The following is a 14,189-nucleotide window of genomic DNA, read 5'->3' as shown; positions in this document are numbered from 1 at the left end:
TTGCAAACATGCATCCCGCATGGATCATGTTCGCAACCCAAGCATCCACTGTACTAGTGATTTGATTGGTTGAAGACTGAGACAAAGGCACAAAGCTTTTCTGTATAAGCATACCCTACAACATATTTCCAATGAAAATAGGGACAATATTGATATAATAATAATAATAATAATAATAATAATAATAATAATAATAATAATAATATGCCCCACCTGTCTGTCTGACTGGGTTGCCCCAGCCACTCTAGGCAGTTTCCAACTTAAATGATAACATAATAAAACATTAAAAAAGCTTTCTAATACAGGGCTGCCTTCAGATGTTTTCTAATGGTTGTTGTTGTTGCTGCTGCTGCTGTTAGAATTTATATACCGCCCTATACCCGCAGGACTCAGGGTAGTGCACAGGTTGAATATTTACTTACCTCTTTGTCTTTGAGGCCACATAACAAAACTCCATATCCTCCAACATTTCTCCCATGAAAACAGGGACATCCTAAGGAAAAGTGGGACATTATTGGATCCAGTCAGAAAGTGGGAAGGGTTCTGTAAGTCTGGGACTGTCCCTGGAAAATAGGAACACTTGGAGGGTCTGTATAAGGTTGTTAGAGGGAGAAAGCAAAGAATCAGAGCTGTTTCTATTTGTTTAGCTGTGGTTGCCCACAGCCCCTTCAAAAAGCAGAGAAGAGTTAGTGAGCCCCGGACATACTGTATACTGAAGACACTACTTCATTAGATGTGGTGCCTTCTAACTATTCTCCTTGGTTAGTATTCTCTGCTGCTTTGAAAGGATGTGTGTGCCATTATTGTATTTTATTTCTCCAGTCAGTAGCGCTGCAGTTACAAGGCCACCTTCATTACCAAAGTTGTATCAAGCACAAAGACTTCAAAGAAGCTGCAGGAGAAGCTCTCACAGAGTGGTGAGTTCACAGGACGATGCTTTGAACTTCCTTTATGTCTTGAACAGGAAAAAAGTATCAGTGGAACAGAAGAAGTCATATGCAGGAAAATTAACGCAAACCGTACTCTGTGATATCAACCATTGTGAGGTGTGAGTCACATGACCTTGTGCTTCATTGACGCCACAGGTAAAATGATAGACCTCTTACAGTTTCACTGTAAGAGGCAGGGGATGAAATATTGGGGCACACAATGCAAAGTATACCTCTTCAAGAAGGCAGAATGAGTGGCCAAATTTTGAGGGAAGATAATGTTGAAAGCTGATGCCTACATGAGATTCTCAGATTTAGCAGGTGGAACAGAAGATATTTCCGGCACAGAAAAACTGCTTCTAGGTGTAAGATTTGTGGAAGAAGCTGATGGGAATGCATCTGTTTATGAGGAATTTCTTGGGTTCATTTCAAACTCAGACTAAACTGCCAACACAATTTTATCTGCTTGTTCTGATTTTGGAGTAGATTTCAATAAATCAGTTGGATGAGGATACATTGGTTCTTCAACTATGGCCAGAAAACAAGGTGGGGTTCAAGCACAAATGAGGGCATTCTATCCTCAGGCAACCTTTGTCTGCTGCTCATCCTATAGACTTAATCTCACTGTAAATGATCTGATGATGCGTGGTGTACAGTTGGCACAATTAAAAGCGTCATCCTTTTTTTCCATGAGACTGTACAAACACAACATCTAATATCCAACACGTCGATGCCATGTGGAACATGGTGGACTCAAAAATACAAGAGCATCCATGTGTTTGCAAAAAAAAAGTACAGAAGTATCATCTCACAACTGAAGCAATTAGCTGGATCAAGGGAAATGATGACTAAGACGGCTTTTGGACCACTTATTGTGTGCATTGCAGATATCAGCTTTTACTGTTTCTCTTGGAATCAGAAGGAAATATTATTTGATGCCAGAGTAAGTCGCCAAAGCTCTGCAAACTGTGATGTGAGATGTAATGGAAATGAAAGCACATACAGTGGTACCTCGGGTTAAGTACTTAATTCATTCTGGAGGTCCGTTCTTAACCTGAAACTGTTCTTAACCTGAAGCACCACTTTAGCTAATGGGGCCTCCTGCTGTTGCCGCACCTCCGGACCACGATTTCTGTTCTCGTCCTGAAGCAAAGTATTTAACCCAAGGTGCTATTTCTGGGTTAGCGGAGTGTGTAACCTGAAGCGTATGTAACCTGAAGCGTATGTAACCCGAGGTACCACTGTATATGAGAGTTGCTGAGAATGCTGGAACAACATGGGGAACTTAGTGAGGAGACCTTTAGCACAATAATAGAAAAATGCAAGAAGCTGGCAGATGAACGATCTAGACACACCATAAGGTAAAGGTAAAGGTACCCTTGCCCGTACAGGCCAGTCGTGTCCGACTCTAGGGTTGTGCGCCCATCTCACTTAAGAGGCCAGGGGCCAGCGCTGTCCAGAGACACTTTTGGGTCACATGGCCAGCATGACGAAGCTGCTCTGGCGAGCCAGCACCAGCGCAGCACACGGAAACGCCGTTTACCTTCCCGCTATAAAGTGGTACCTATTTATCTACTTGCACTTAGGGGTGCTTTTGAACTGCTATGTGGGCAGGAGCTGGGACCGAAAGAAGGGAGCTCACCCCGCCGCGGGGATTCGAACCGCCGACCATACGATTGGTAAGTCCTAGGCACTGAGGTTTTACCCACAGCACCACCTGCGTCCCAGACACACCATACACAACAGAAAATGTGCAAATCATCCCTACCAATCCACAGAAGAGTTATACTGGGGGTCCATCTATGTTCCCTACCTAGATTCACTTATAACCTCACTGAGGATTCATTTCCATTCTGTTTGATGAAACTACGTCCATGTCAGATGTGCCGCAGTGGAGAAGAAGACTTTCAAGCCCACATCAATTCCATCAAGGAATGTTACTAGTTTCAAAACTTGGGCAATGAATCTGTTGCTTAGTATGAGCTGTGGAGGAAAAGACCTGCCAAAGAAATAGACGCATCATTGTTGCTCGTAAGGCAACGCGGGCCTTAATTAACTATTGGACCACACCAAACTGTTCCCTGCAATTAAAATGGCTATCCAATTTCCCTCCCATTTACACAGAGTGAAGACATGATTGTCTGAAGATCGTGTATGTTGAGCGTTCATAGTGAAAAATGGAAGACCTATCCCAAGGAGAAACTTTTAAAAGAAGTTATCAACCGTTTTGACCAAGATCCCCATTTTTTGTTTAAAGAATGACCCACTTTGTACTATATTTTCATAAGAACATACAACGAGCCTACTGGATTAGGCCAGCGGCCCGTTTAGTGCAGCATCCCATTCTCACAGTGTTGACCAGATGTCTGTGTGAAGTTAAAAGCAGAACCTGAGCACAACAGCATTCTGCCCTAATAGGTGGGTGGTCCTGTAATGGAGATTTAAGAGCAAAAAAGGAGAGGGAATTCTCCTGCTCCTGCTTAACAAAAGAGGAGAGTCTGATTAGCTTTAAAGGTAAAGGTAAAGGGACCCCTGACCATTAGGTCCAGTCGTGGCCAACTCTGGGTTGCGGCGCTCATTTCGCTTTATTGGCCGAGGGAGCCGGCGTACAGCTTCTGGGTCATGTGGCCAGCATGACTAAGCTGCTTCTGGCAAACCAGAGCAGCGCACGGAAATGCTGTTTACCTTCCCGCCGGAGCAGTACCTATTTATCTACTTGTACTTTGACGTGCTTTCGAACTGCCAGGTTGGCAAGAGCTGGGACCGAGCAACGGGAGCTCACCCCGTTGCGGGGATTCAAACCGCCGACCTTCCGATCGGCAAGTCCTAGGCTCTGTGGTTTAACCCACAGCGCCACTTCTTGTACAAAACCCTTGAAATCTCAGGGTCAATGGATAGGGGACCCTATTAAGGCATTAGTCTTAAGATATGAGGAGGAGGAATAGGGATGAGTGTGCTTGCTCTGTCTCCCTGTCACTGCTCAGAAACTGAATGGTGAACTTCTGGAGCAAGGAGCCTCCTAAACTCATGTAAGTTCCTCATCCAATGCAAAACATGGATTCTACATTGTGAGCTACTCCTATTTACGTGAGTACAAGAGCTACTCCCAAGGCATTTTTCCCCCCAGCTGGAGCTCACAGGAGCTCAGCTCTGGTACCTCTCTGGTGGGTGCTGTTGCCATTGTAAGAGAACGAGGGAGAAGTTTGTGGTGAGCTCTAGAACCTCATTTTCTAAAAATTAAAAATAAATAGCACTGGTTATTTTTGTATACATGAGTATTTAAGGTTACAACCTTATTTGCGAGTAGGTTCCTTAGACATCAGCGCAACTTACTGTTGAGCAAGCATACTGCAAGTTTCCAGCCCTGAACACATTTGCCAAGAGGTTAAGTCCTATTTGCTGAGGGGAGTTTTCTTCTTCAGTTTATATGTTCATTCAGCTGAAGGCAGTGGGGAGTGCCGGTGTTGACATTCTCTTAAAATGCTGTTTATCAGACCCATGAAATGAATCTATGCCACGGAGCTATCATGGGAACGTTTTCAACATTTTTCTATATTCCTCAGAGCACATCATTCTCCTTCTAAGACACAATCTAGCAGGAAGTCCTCCAGCACAAGCACAGTTCCAATGAATGGCTGCCACACAAGAGCATTCATGTTCTTGCACTTCTCCCATTGATTGTAAAGGGGCTTGCAGTGGGATCGACTGCTGATGCGTGCCTAAAGCAGGCTGTATTTTTGTGAAGGCTTTCCAAGAGAGCTGTGCTCTCTCTTTCCGCTCCACAGTATGTGCTCTACTCAGTCCGTCCTTTGCATTGGTTCCACCAGAACGTGCATTACAATCAATTCTCAAAGCAACAGCTCCACCCTTTGTTTGTGAAGAACAATGCAGAATTTACAGTGCACCAAACCACAGAAGAAGAAAGCGCGCACTTCAGAATGACATTTGCTGTTATTTATATTGATATTCTGCTACTTGCCATGGGCTAAGATAGTATTATATGCTTCTCTGCTTCCCTAAAGGTAAAGGTAAAGGTACCCCTGCCCGTACGGGCCAGTCTTGCCAGACTCTGGGGTTGTGCGCCCATCTCACTCAAGAGGCCAGGGGCCAGCGCTGTCCGAAGACACTTCCGGGTCACGTGGCCAGCGTGACATCGCTGCTCTGGCGCGCCAGAGCTGCACACGGAAACGCCGTTTACCTTCCCGCTAGAAAGCGGTCCCTATTTATCTACTTGCACCCGAGGGTGCTTTCGAACTGCTAGGTTGGCAGGCGCTGGGACCGAGCAACGGGAGCGCACCCCGCCGCGGGGATTCGAACCGCCGACCTTTCGATCGGCAAGCCCTAGGCGCTGAGGCTTTTACCCACAGCGCCACCCGCGTCCCTCACTCTCTGCTTCCCTAGGTAGTGAGAAATTCAAGGGAGAGGATTGGATGCTGAAAGTGTCTTTGCAATGTTTACTGCTTTTACAGAAGTACAAAAAGGTAAATGGAATGGTGATGTAATTCTTTTCTTGGTCGCAATTCAGATACGATACGATAATCTTTATTGTCATTGTCCCATACAGAACAATAAAATTAAAAAACCAACAAGACTGCTATCCCAACTATCCCAACCTGGTTAGCCCCTAAAAACTCTGATACCCCATTTTTAAATACAATATACTCCTATAGAGACTCCTTACACTCCTTACAATCGCATTTGGATAGAAACTGTTTCTCAGGACTAGTCCTAGTCTTAATAACCCTGTACCTTCTTCCAGAAGGCAGAAGCTGAAAGAGATCATTTCTGGGGTGTGCACTATCCTGCACTATCTCTGCAGCTTTCTTATGGCACCTGGAAGCATAGATTTGATCCAAGGTGGGAAAAGTGCACCCAGTTATTTTCTCTGCAGTCTTTACAACCCTGGACAGCATTGTTTTTTCCCTGACCGTGCAGCTTCCAAACCACACACACAGTTAATACACTCTCAACAGTACAATGGTAAAATGCCATCATTATGATTCAAGGGATTGATCTCTATTTTTAACTATTTCTGATCTGGTGGTCCTTTAGCTTTACAAAAATCACAGAAGACCTTTCTGATGGTAAGAGCTGTTTGACAGTGGAAGGGACTCCCAATCTTTGGAGGTTTTTAAGCAGAGCTTGTATAGCTATCTGTCATGGGTGCTTTAGTTAAGATTCCTGCATTGCAAGGGGTTGAACTAGATAACTCTCAGTGTCCCTTCCAACTCAACAATTCTATGATTCTATGAACGTTATTAGGGATGCAGGTGGTGCTGTGAGTTAAACCACAGAGCCTAGGACTTGCCGATCAGAAGGTTGGCAGTTCGAATCCCCGCAACGGGGTGAGCTCCCATTGCTTGGTCCCTGCTCCTGCTAACCTAGCATTTCGAAAGAATGTCAAAGTGCAAGTAGATAAATAGGTACCGCTTCGGCGGAAAGGCAAACGGCGTTTCCGTGCACTGCTCTGGTTTGCCAGAAGCGGCTTAGTCCTGCTGGCCACATGACCCGGAAACTGTACGCCGGCTCCCTCAGCCAATAAAGCGAGATGAGCACCGCAACCCCAGAGTCAGCCACGACTGGACCTAATGGTCAGGGGTCTCTTTACCTTTATGAACTTTAAACGTTATTGATTACTTTTTTATGATTTTTTCGGAACTGGCTGAAAACTCAAGGAGCCGGAAATTGTCAATTGAAGTATGCACCTTGCCTTAGGGTTACTATCTGTTCAAGTGAGGGTAAGAACCCCATCACCACCCTTGGAGCTGCTGCTGTTTGTCATTTTTTTCTTATTAGTAGTCAAGAAAATGAGTGACCCACCACACACCCACACACCCGAGTTCATATGGGATTCAAGGCATGTGCTTATGATTCCGCCCCCTTCCCAAACACTTTCTCCAGAAAAAAGAAAAAAAATGTGTTTTTGCATGGATCAATCATGAAAAGTAATAAATATGAACAGGGTGATAGGAAAATGAACTGTTTATTATAATGCAATAAATAATGTAATAGTGTTATTACAAAAATATATGCATCAGCTGCACATTTTAACACTCAAACAGTACATTTTTCGGTTACATTAATAAATATCATAGGTTCACATTAAGTCCCAAGTCACATTAAGTCACTTTCTGTGTGTTTGGCTAAATCACAGGGAGCAAAAAAGAGAAGATAAAGAGGTCAACAATAAAACAACAATTAAACAATGGATGTTAATGGTGGTTAATGGCTAATAATCACCTTAACAGCAAATCAATGAGACCAAAGCTAACACCACATTTCAGCGGTACTTAGTTAGCAAACAGTTAAGATGAAACATCAATGATGATAGCAACTGACTAAATTTTATCATAACAAATATGTTTTAAAAATAAAAAGACACTCTCAGGGAATTCTGCAGAAAGTTTTTGCAAAGAGAGCGAACAAATGCACTACAGTCCAGCTCAAAGCCCAGTCCACTTGTAGAGATTTCTGCCACCATCCTTAAAATGGAGGCAAACAGACACTTCTATAAGTAGCACAGCTGCTTATCCTGTGCTAGATCACAGTGGCGTAGTATGGGTTGTCAGCACCCGGGGCAAGGCAAGTAATTTGTGCCCCCTAACCCGTGGATTTGCGCCCCCTAACCCCCAGATGTTGCGCCCGGTGCGGTCGGCCCCCCCCTGCACCCCCCACACTACGCCACTGCTAGATCATCAAAGACAGCAACTGCATCTCAAGAATCCTTCAGCTTCAGGATCACAGCAGGGGTAGAGGAGGGAATTTAATCTCCTCCCTGCCCAAGGCCCTGGGGAAAAACCCACCTATGAAAGTTGTTTGTAGCATCCCACTTGTGCATGCGGCAATGCTGATAATCTGCTCACCCTACTCCCAAACTGATGCTATTTTCGTTTTCTTTAAAACCTGAAGGTTAAACACAAAGATGCATTTAACACCATGTCTTGCTTGGCCCTCAAAGTCTAGTTCTACAGGCAAATAACCCATTCATTTTGGCCCAGTTCTCCAATCTGTTATGGTTGTTTTGAACCCAATTCTGCTTCTGCGGCATTAGCTACCCCTCCCAGTTTGGCATCATCTGCAAATTTGATGAACTTCCCTTCAATTCCTTCATCCAAGTCGTTTATAAAGATGTCGAACAACAACAGGCCCAGGACAGAACCCTGTGGCACCCCACTTGCTACTTTTTCCCAGGATGATGAGGAACCATTAGCGAGCACTCCATGGGTTTGGTCAGTCAACCGACGACAAATCTTCCTAGCAGTTACCTTGTCCAGCCCACGTTTTACCGGCTTCTCCACAAGAAGATCATGGGGGACTTTGTCAAAAGCCTTACTGAAATCAAGATACACTATGTCCACAGCGTTCCCCTGATCCACCAAACTTGTAACTCTATCAAAAAAGGGGGGATGAGATTCGTCTGGCATGACTTGTTTTTGAGAAACCCATGCTGGGTCTTAGTAAACACAGCATCCTCTTCTAAGTGCTCACAGACAGACTGTCAAATTATCTGTTCCAGGAGCCTTCCTGATATTGATGTCAACAGAGCCATCTTTCTCATAGAGCTTAGTGGCGTGCTGCACCACAGCGCAGCCTTTTCAGGGGCGCCCCAGCGAGTGGGGGAGCTGTTTGGCTTTACCTGCAGCCTCCCCTTTCCCTGTACGCCCGGGCATGCAGCTTGCCTCCCAAGCCTCCTGTGCATGGCAGGAATGTGGGAGGAGAGCCCCGAACCAGTAGCTAAGTTCCTCTATTTAATTTTTTGTCACCAAAGTATGCTACAGGATCCTGCCCTTCCTGGAAACCCACAGAGATGAGGCTGATTGCTCGCCTCTTCTGCCCTTTGGCGGGTGACTGAGCCGTTGGGGTGTTGACGAGATCGCACTGGCCTATCTATTCTGAATGTATTCTGAATGTTCTTATGTGATGCCAGTAAAGGTTACTTCACTTGACTTGAGAGCCCCAAAGAGGCGGGTGGGAACAGTTTTCACAGGGAAGCTGGAGCCTCTCCCAGCAGCTCTCTGTCAAAGTTCTCCACCAGCAAGCGAGGAGAAGGGAACTCCAAAGCATTTGCAAAGACTCTGTGGTTTTTTTGTTTTTTTATTTATTATTATTATTATTATTATTATTATTATTATTATTATTATTAAAGATTTTCTTGTTTTACAGAATTATGTGTAATGTCTCTTCTATTCTTTCCATGTAACATTTTTACAAATCCGTTTCATTTGTTGAGACATTAAGGGGAGAAAAAAAGGGAGGGAGGGAGGGAGGGAAGATGGGTGGGGGTGGGGTCGGGTGGCGATGTTTCTATTTTGCTTAATGTATGTAGGGTTTGGTGTCAGTGTTGCTTGTGCTGTTCACTTGTCTTCCTTTGGTGGTGAGAGAGGTTGGGGTTGGCCTTGTTTGTTTGTGACTGGCTGTGATGATCTTTGTTTCCATGTGTGAGTGGGGTGGGTGGGTGTTTTGGATCAGGTTAGCCATATTGATTTGTATGCTGTTGGTGGATTATTGTCATTATCTTGTTGAGCTGTGTACGTGATAAAGGGGAGCCATACCGGGGTGAAGGCATCTTCTTCTGTTTGTGCCCGTGTCTGTTTCAGTTGATTGGTTAATTTTTCTAGTGGGGCTGTTTCCCATACTATTTGGTACCATTGGTCCATGCTTACTCCTGACTCTCCTCCTCCTCTTCACTTAGGAGCAGAAAGAGCTGCTTCCCCTGCGATTCAATCCATGCTCATTTCTAGAGACCAAGCTGAACTCTGACTGAAAGAATTATTTCATGGGTTTTGCCCAAGGCGTTTGGCTCCCTCCCCCACCCCCCGACCCGGCCTTAGCTGTGCCCAAGTGCACTTTTATTTCTCCCTTTAAGTAGCATTGCGAAATTCACACACACACCGTACACTGCGTGTGTGGTAGTGAACGAGGACTATCTGCTGCTGTCGCACCGCACCCACCCATCCACTCACTCACTCACTTTGAGGGGATCAGGGAAGACTGTGTGGGCAGGAGGAATGACGCTATTGCTGCCCAGCTCAGCTAACCCTCCTCTCCTCTCCGTCGGTGGGTTAAATGCCCTCTCCTTCCTGCTTTCCTCTGTCCCACTTTCTCTCTCTCTTTTTATCCAGTAAAGGAAGGGGTAGGTTTGCCCCACCCCCAGCTCTTGCCTCTCCTTTCCTGTGGAATTCAGGTCAACAACAAGTTCAGGTCAACAACTCTGGGGACCTTAAAAAAGGTCAACAACTTTGGGAAACCGGGGGGGTGGGCACTGGAGGGCATCGGATATGCTTAAGATGGCCCTGGATGTCAAGCCGACCGGTTGTTAGTTAACTGGATATTCTTTTTTCCTCTTTTTGAAGATGGGAACATTTTCCCATCTCCAGTTTGCAGGGACCTCACCTGTTCTCCACGAATTCTCGAATATTATAGACAGAAAGTCTTATATTACATGTACCCTTGGGTCCAGCTCATCAGGCCCTGGAGATTTGAATTCATTTAAGGCAGCTAGGTCTTCCCTTAACACATCTCCTATCTTGGGCTGTAGCTCCTTCCTTGCATCATTTATTCTGTTGTCACCAGGTTGGGCATTGCTAACCATAACCCTAACTCTAACTCTAACCTCCCTATGTCACTTGTTTTGGGTTTAGTTTGTTGTACCTGGAGTTCATAAGCATAGCCTATTCCTGAACTCAGCCATAAGATGTTCCACAAAAGTTGCTCAGGCATTTCGAAAGAACTCCCCCTTTTCTCACCTTCTGACGAATGTTATCAAACTCCATTTTTCAGACACCCCAGACTTTTAAAACTTATGCTAAGCTGATTGACCAAGTATTTCCAAGCAAATACTATGGATTTGGATAGGCATATCTGAAATTCCTGCAGCATTAAGTCTGTTAATGTCCACGGGTTAATGCTGACTAAAACTAAGTTGCCCACAACCCTGGCTTTCTATTTACAAAACACACAATAGCTACCTAGGTCTTCTGCAAGGTCAGGTTATTTGTCCAGTTAGGCCAGCGTTGTCTAAGCTAGATGATTCTCTAGGGTCTCAGGCAAAGAAAGGCATTTCCCAGCATCTGTAAGCTGATGCTTTTAATTGGTTGCATGTGTCAATTTACTTAGCCCCTGGGCTATGGTTCCTCCACACACACTGTCTCTATGTCTTAAATAAGGCACCTATGTTTTCTTGCTTTTGTAGCAGATATTATAACTTTGCTGGCATACGCAGAGTTTGAAATTTCCGAGGGAGTAATCCTATACACAAGAAGCCATCAAAAAGCAAGAAGGTATTAAGTTAAAGTTACACCAGATCCAAACTCTGTTCACAGTACGGCTACCACTGGCAAAGCCAGCCAAAGAGGAAGGATGCCTTTATCTGGTCCTAAACATTTCAGACATTTTAAGTGTGTTGTTATGGGACATATAGGGAGCAGTCCTGTGCTCAGAGAGCTGGTATAAGTTACACCATCATTTTTGCCAGCTAAATTTACAGCAAGTTGCCAGGTCAGGTGACCGAGCTGGGTGGGATGGTTTTAACAGGGATGAGATTTTAACCTGGGTGGGTGCTGTTTTGTTTGGAGGGTGGGGTTGTTTTAAATTCTTGTTAAATGTTGTATGTTCATTTGGATTAATAGCATGTTGGCAAATGTTAATGTTGTAGATGTGGGGGCTGAAATGCCAGTTTCTGCATGAAGCTAAAACCATGGATTACCTTTTAAACTGGTCCATAATTGCTCCATAACCCTGTTCTCCGTTTACCTGAGAACAAGCCCCATTGAACTCAGTGGGACCTAATTCTGAGTAGACAGGTGCAGGATTGTGCTGTTAGACATTTACAACCACATGTGGTCAGCTGTAGGCACTCAGGAAACTTTTGTGTTCTCCATTATTTTCTACATCAAAAGTGATATGTACTGAAGTTCTCACCCTGGGCCAGCAGGGGGATACTGTAGATAGTTCTCACTCAGATCCACATATGCAAATAAGGGATTGAAAGTGATGTTCAGTGATTGGATAGTTACAGAAAATTGTTACTGTTGCGTTCTAGTGGAGCTCTATATAAGCAGGCTGGCTGAACCCTTCAGTTCAGTTCTGTTCTGGGCTGTGAATAAACAAGAGCTGTTTGAAGAATTGCTGTGTCGTCTGATATGTTCACCCACAACTTAACAAAAAGGTCTATTATTCTGCATTAGATCTCATTTCCCATCCAGGCCCTAAGTGTTACTGTATCCACACATGTGTAGTCTGTTTTCATTTTAGTAGATATAAGGGAGTTACTGTCTTAACAGCTAAGAGGCATAGCAGGAATTAACATGACTGTCTCATGTAGAGTTGTTAATTGGTTATTTAGCTGATCATCTCTCTCATAACTGATTGATCCACTTATTTTTAAGTAAATTCACACATGAATGAAAGTTCAATTTAGACATTTCTGAGGCCACTGGAGAGAGTGTGAGATCCTACAAATTTAATACACAAAAGCTAGCATTCATTACAACAATTTAGGAAATGTCACCTCTAATATTATTCTTTTGTGGTTGCAAAGGCTTCAGATCAAAAGATAAAAGCCACAATCCAGCACAGAAATGGGCATGCTAAAAACCTGTGAAATAAATTAACTTACAGCACATGCTTGCCTACTCAAAAGCCCCTCTGATTTCAAGACAGCTTACTCCAAGGTAAATGGATGTGGCATTAAGCAAGATAGGCTCTGTGTCATGTTGTGTCTTACAGTCTCACTAAACCTGCACTCCTAAACTCACTCACTAGTGAGTAACACCCATTGAGCATAGTGGGTGGGATTTACTGTATTTCTGAGCAAAGATGCACAATTCTGAACTAACTAGAAGTTCCCAATTCTGAACTAACTAGAAGTGCATTCTGCACTCAGAATAAATAAAACACTTCCCCTTGTTAGGATAAACAAACAACCAAATCACCTCTTAACCTCCTTAAGCCCCCCATCAGAGCGAAGTCCTTGAGCTTTTCTCTCTACAGCTGATTTGATGCTCTCTAACATGCTGCAAACTCCTTTATCAAAAGGCTCGAGGGACGTGGCTTCTTGTCAGATAAAGCAGTGTTTGGTTGATGGAACTGCAGACAGCTGTCAAGTGTCATCCTTCAAAGTTCTGCAAGCCCCAACAGCCCTTTATTATACTACAGGCTGCAAGTTTCAACATTTAATCTAACTGCATTTTATAGAGGAGGGAGTGTTTTCTGATTTAAAAGTGAGTGGAATCCAGCTCAAATAATAGTAATCTTTGAGATTCCCTATTAAAATGTTTGGGTAAGGGTTTGGAAAAAAATGGATGTGTTGCACAAGTCAGTCATTCTGATCATTGCCAACTGTAATGTCGCAGTCTGATCAAGCAAAGCACGATTGCCACGTGAAAAGGAAACGACTTGTACACACCTGCTTTTATCTGGTGAGGGAAATTCCAGGCAAGTTGAAGTCTCAAGCTGCTAGATCTCAACAAGTAAATTTCCCCTCTTCTCTGCATCGGTATTCCTTTACCATTGAGCAAAGACCAGTATTCTCTCATCAACACAACAGTTGTGGGTATACAACTAAGATGTCCGTGTGCTTATGCCCTTCTTTGTTGAACCCAAAGGTTTACAACCTGTGGTTGTGGCAAGCTCAGAAGGACTGAAAAGCAGGTGGGAGAGACGCCAACAGGCTTCAGATGAAAATAGGGGCATTTCTCATGCCCTGCAAACTGTCCCTTCTCAACCCCCCCCCCCATTTTTTGTCCCCGGTCCCCCCTAAAGAGCATTTCCTATCAGAAGAAGGGCGAGTGCCGCTCCCACCTCCATACCAATGGGACACAGCACACCCTTAATTCCAGTTTTATTTCATTTTATTCTTTGGCAAATTTATAAAAAGAAAAACACCCCCCAGTAAATAAATTTTAGAAAGGGGCAAGATTAGACACGGACACACAAAACATTAAAAAGGGGGGGAGACTCCTTTGGTTTTACAAAAGCAAATTGCCCAGTCCCACTTCACAGTCTTGGATCTCTATTCTGGAATAATTGATGTTTCTGAATCATTTCCCTCCTCTTTCCCAATTTAATATTTTCTTGAATTTCAAAAGTTTTTACATATAAACTTCAACTCCAATATTAATTCCCTTAGACATTTTGATTCCCCACCCTTACCTCCATGGTGTTTTTGTTCCCATGCTTATTCCTACTGTGGGATGTGATCCATGAGAGGCAGTCAAGTACAACATTCTTTGTAATGCTAGAGAAGACATGTGAGGGAAT

The sequence above is a fragment of the Podarcis gaigeae genome (assembly GCF_964106915.1).
Source record: "Podarcis gaigeae genome assembly, chromosome: 7".
NCBI classification, from domain to species: domain Eukaryota; kingdom Metazoa; phylum Chordata; class Lepidosauria; order Squamata; family Lacertidae; genus Podarcis; species Podarcis gaigeae.
The sequence above is the reverse complement of the archived record's forward strand: the minus strand, read 5'-3'. Positions refer to the sequence as shown.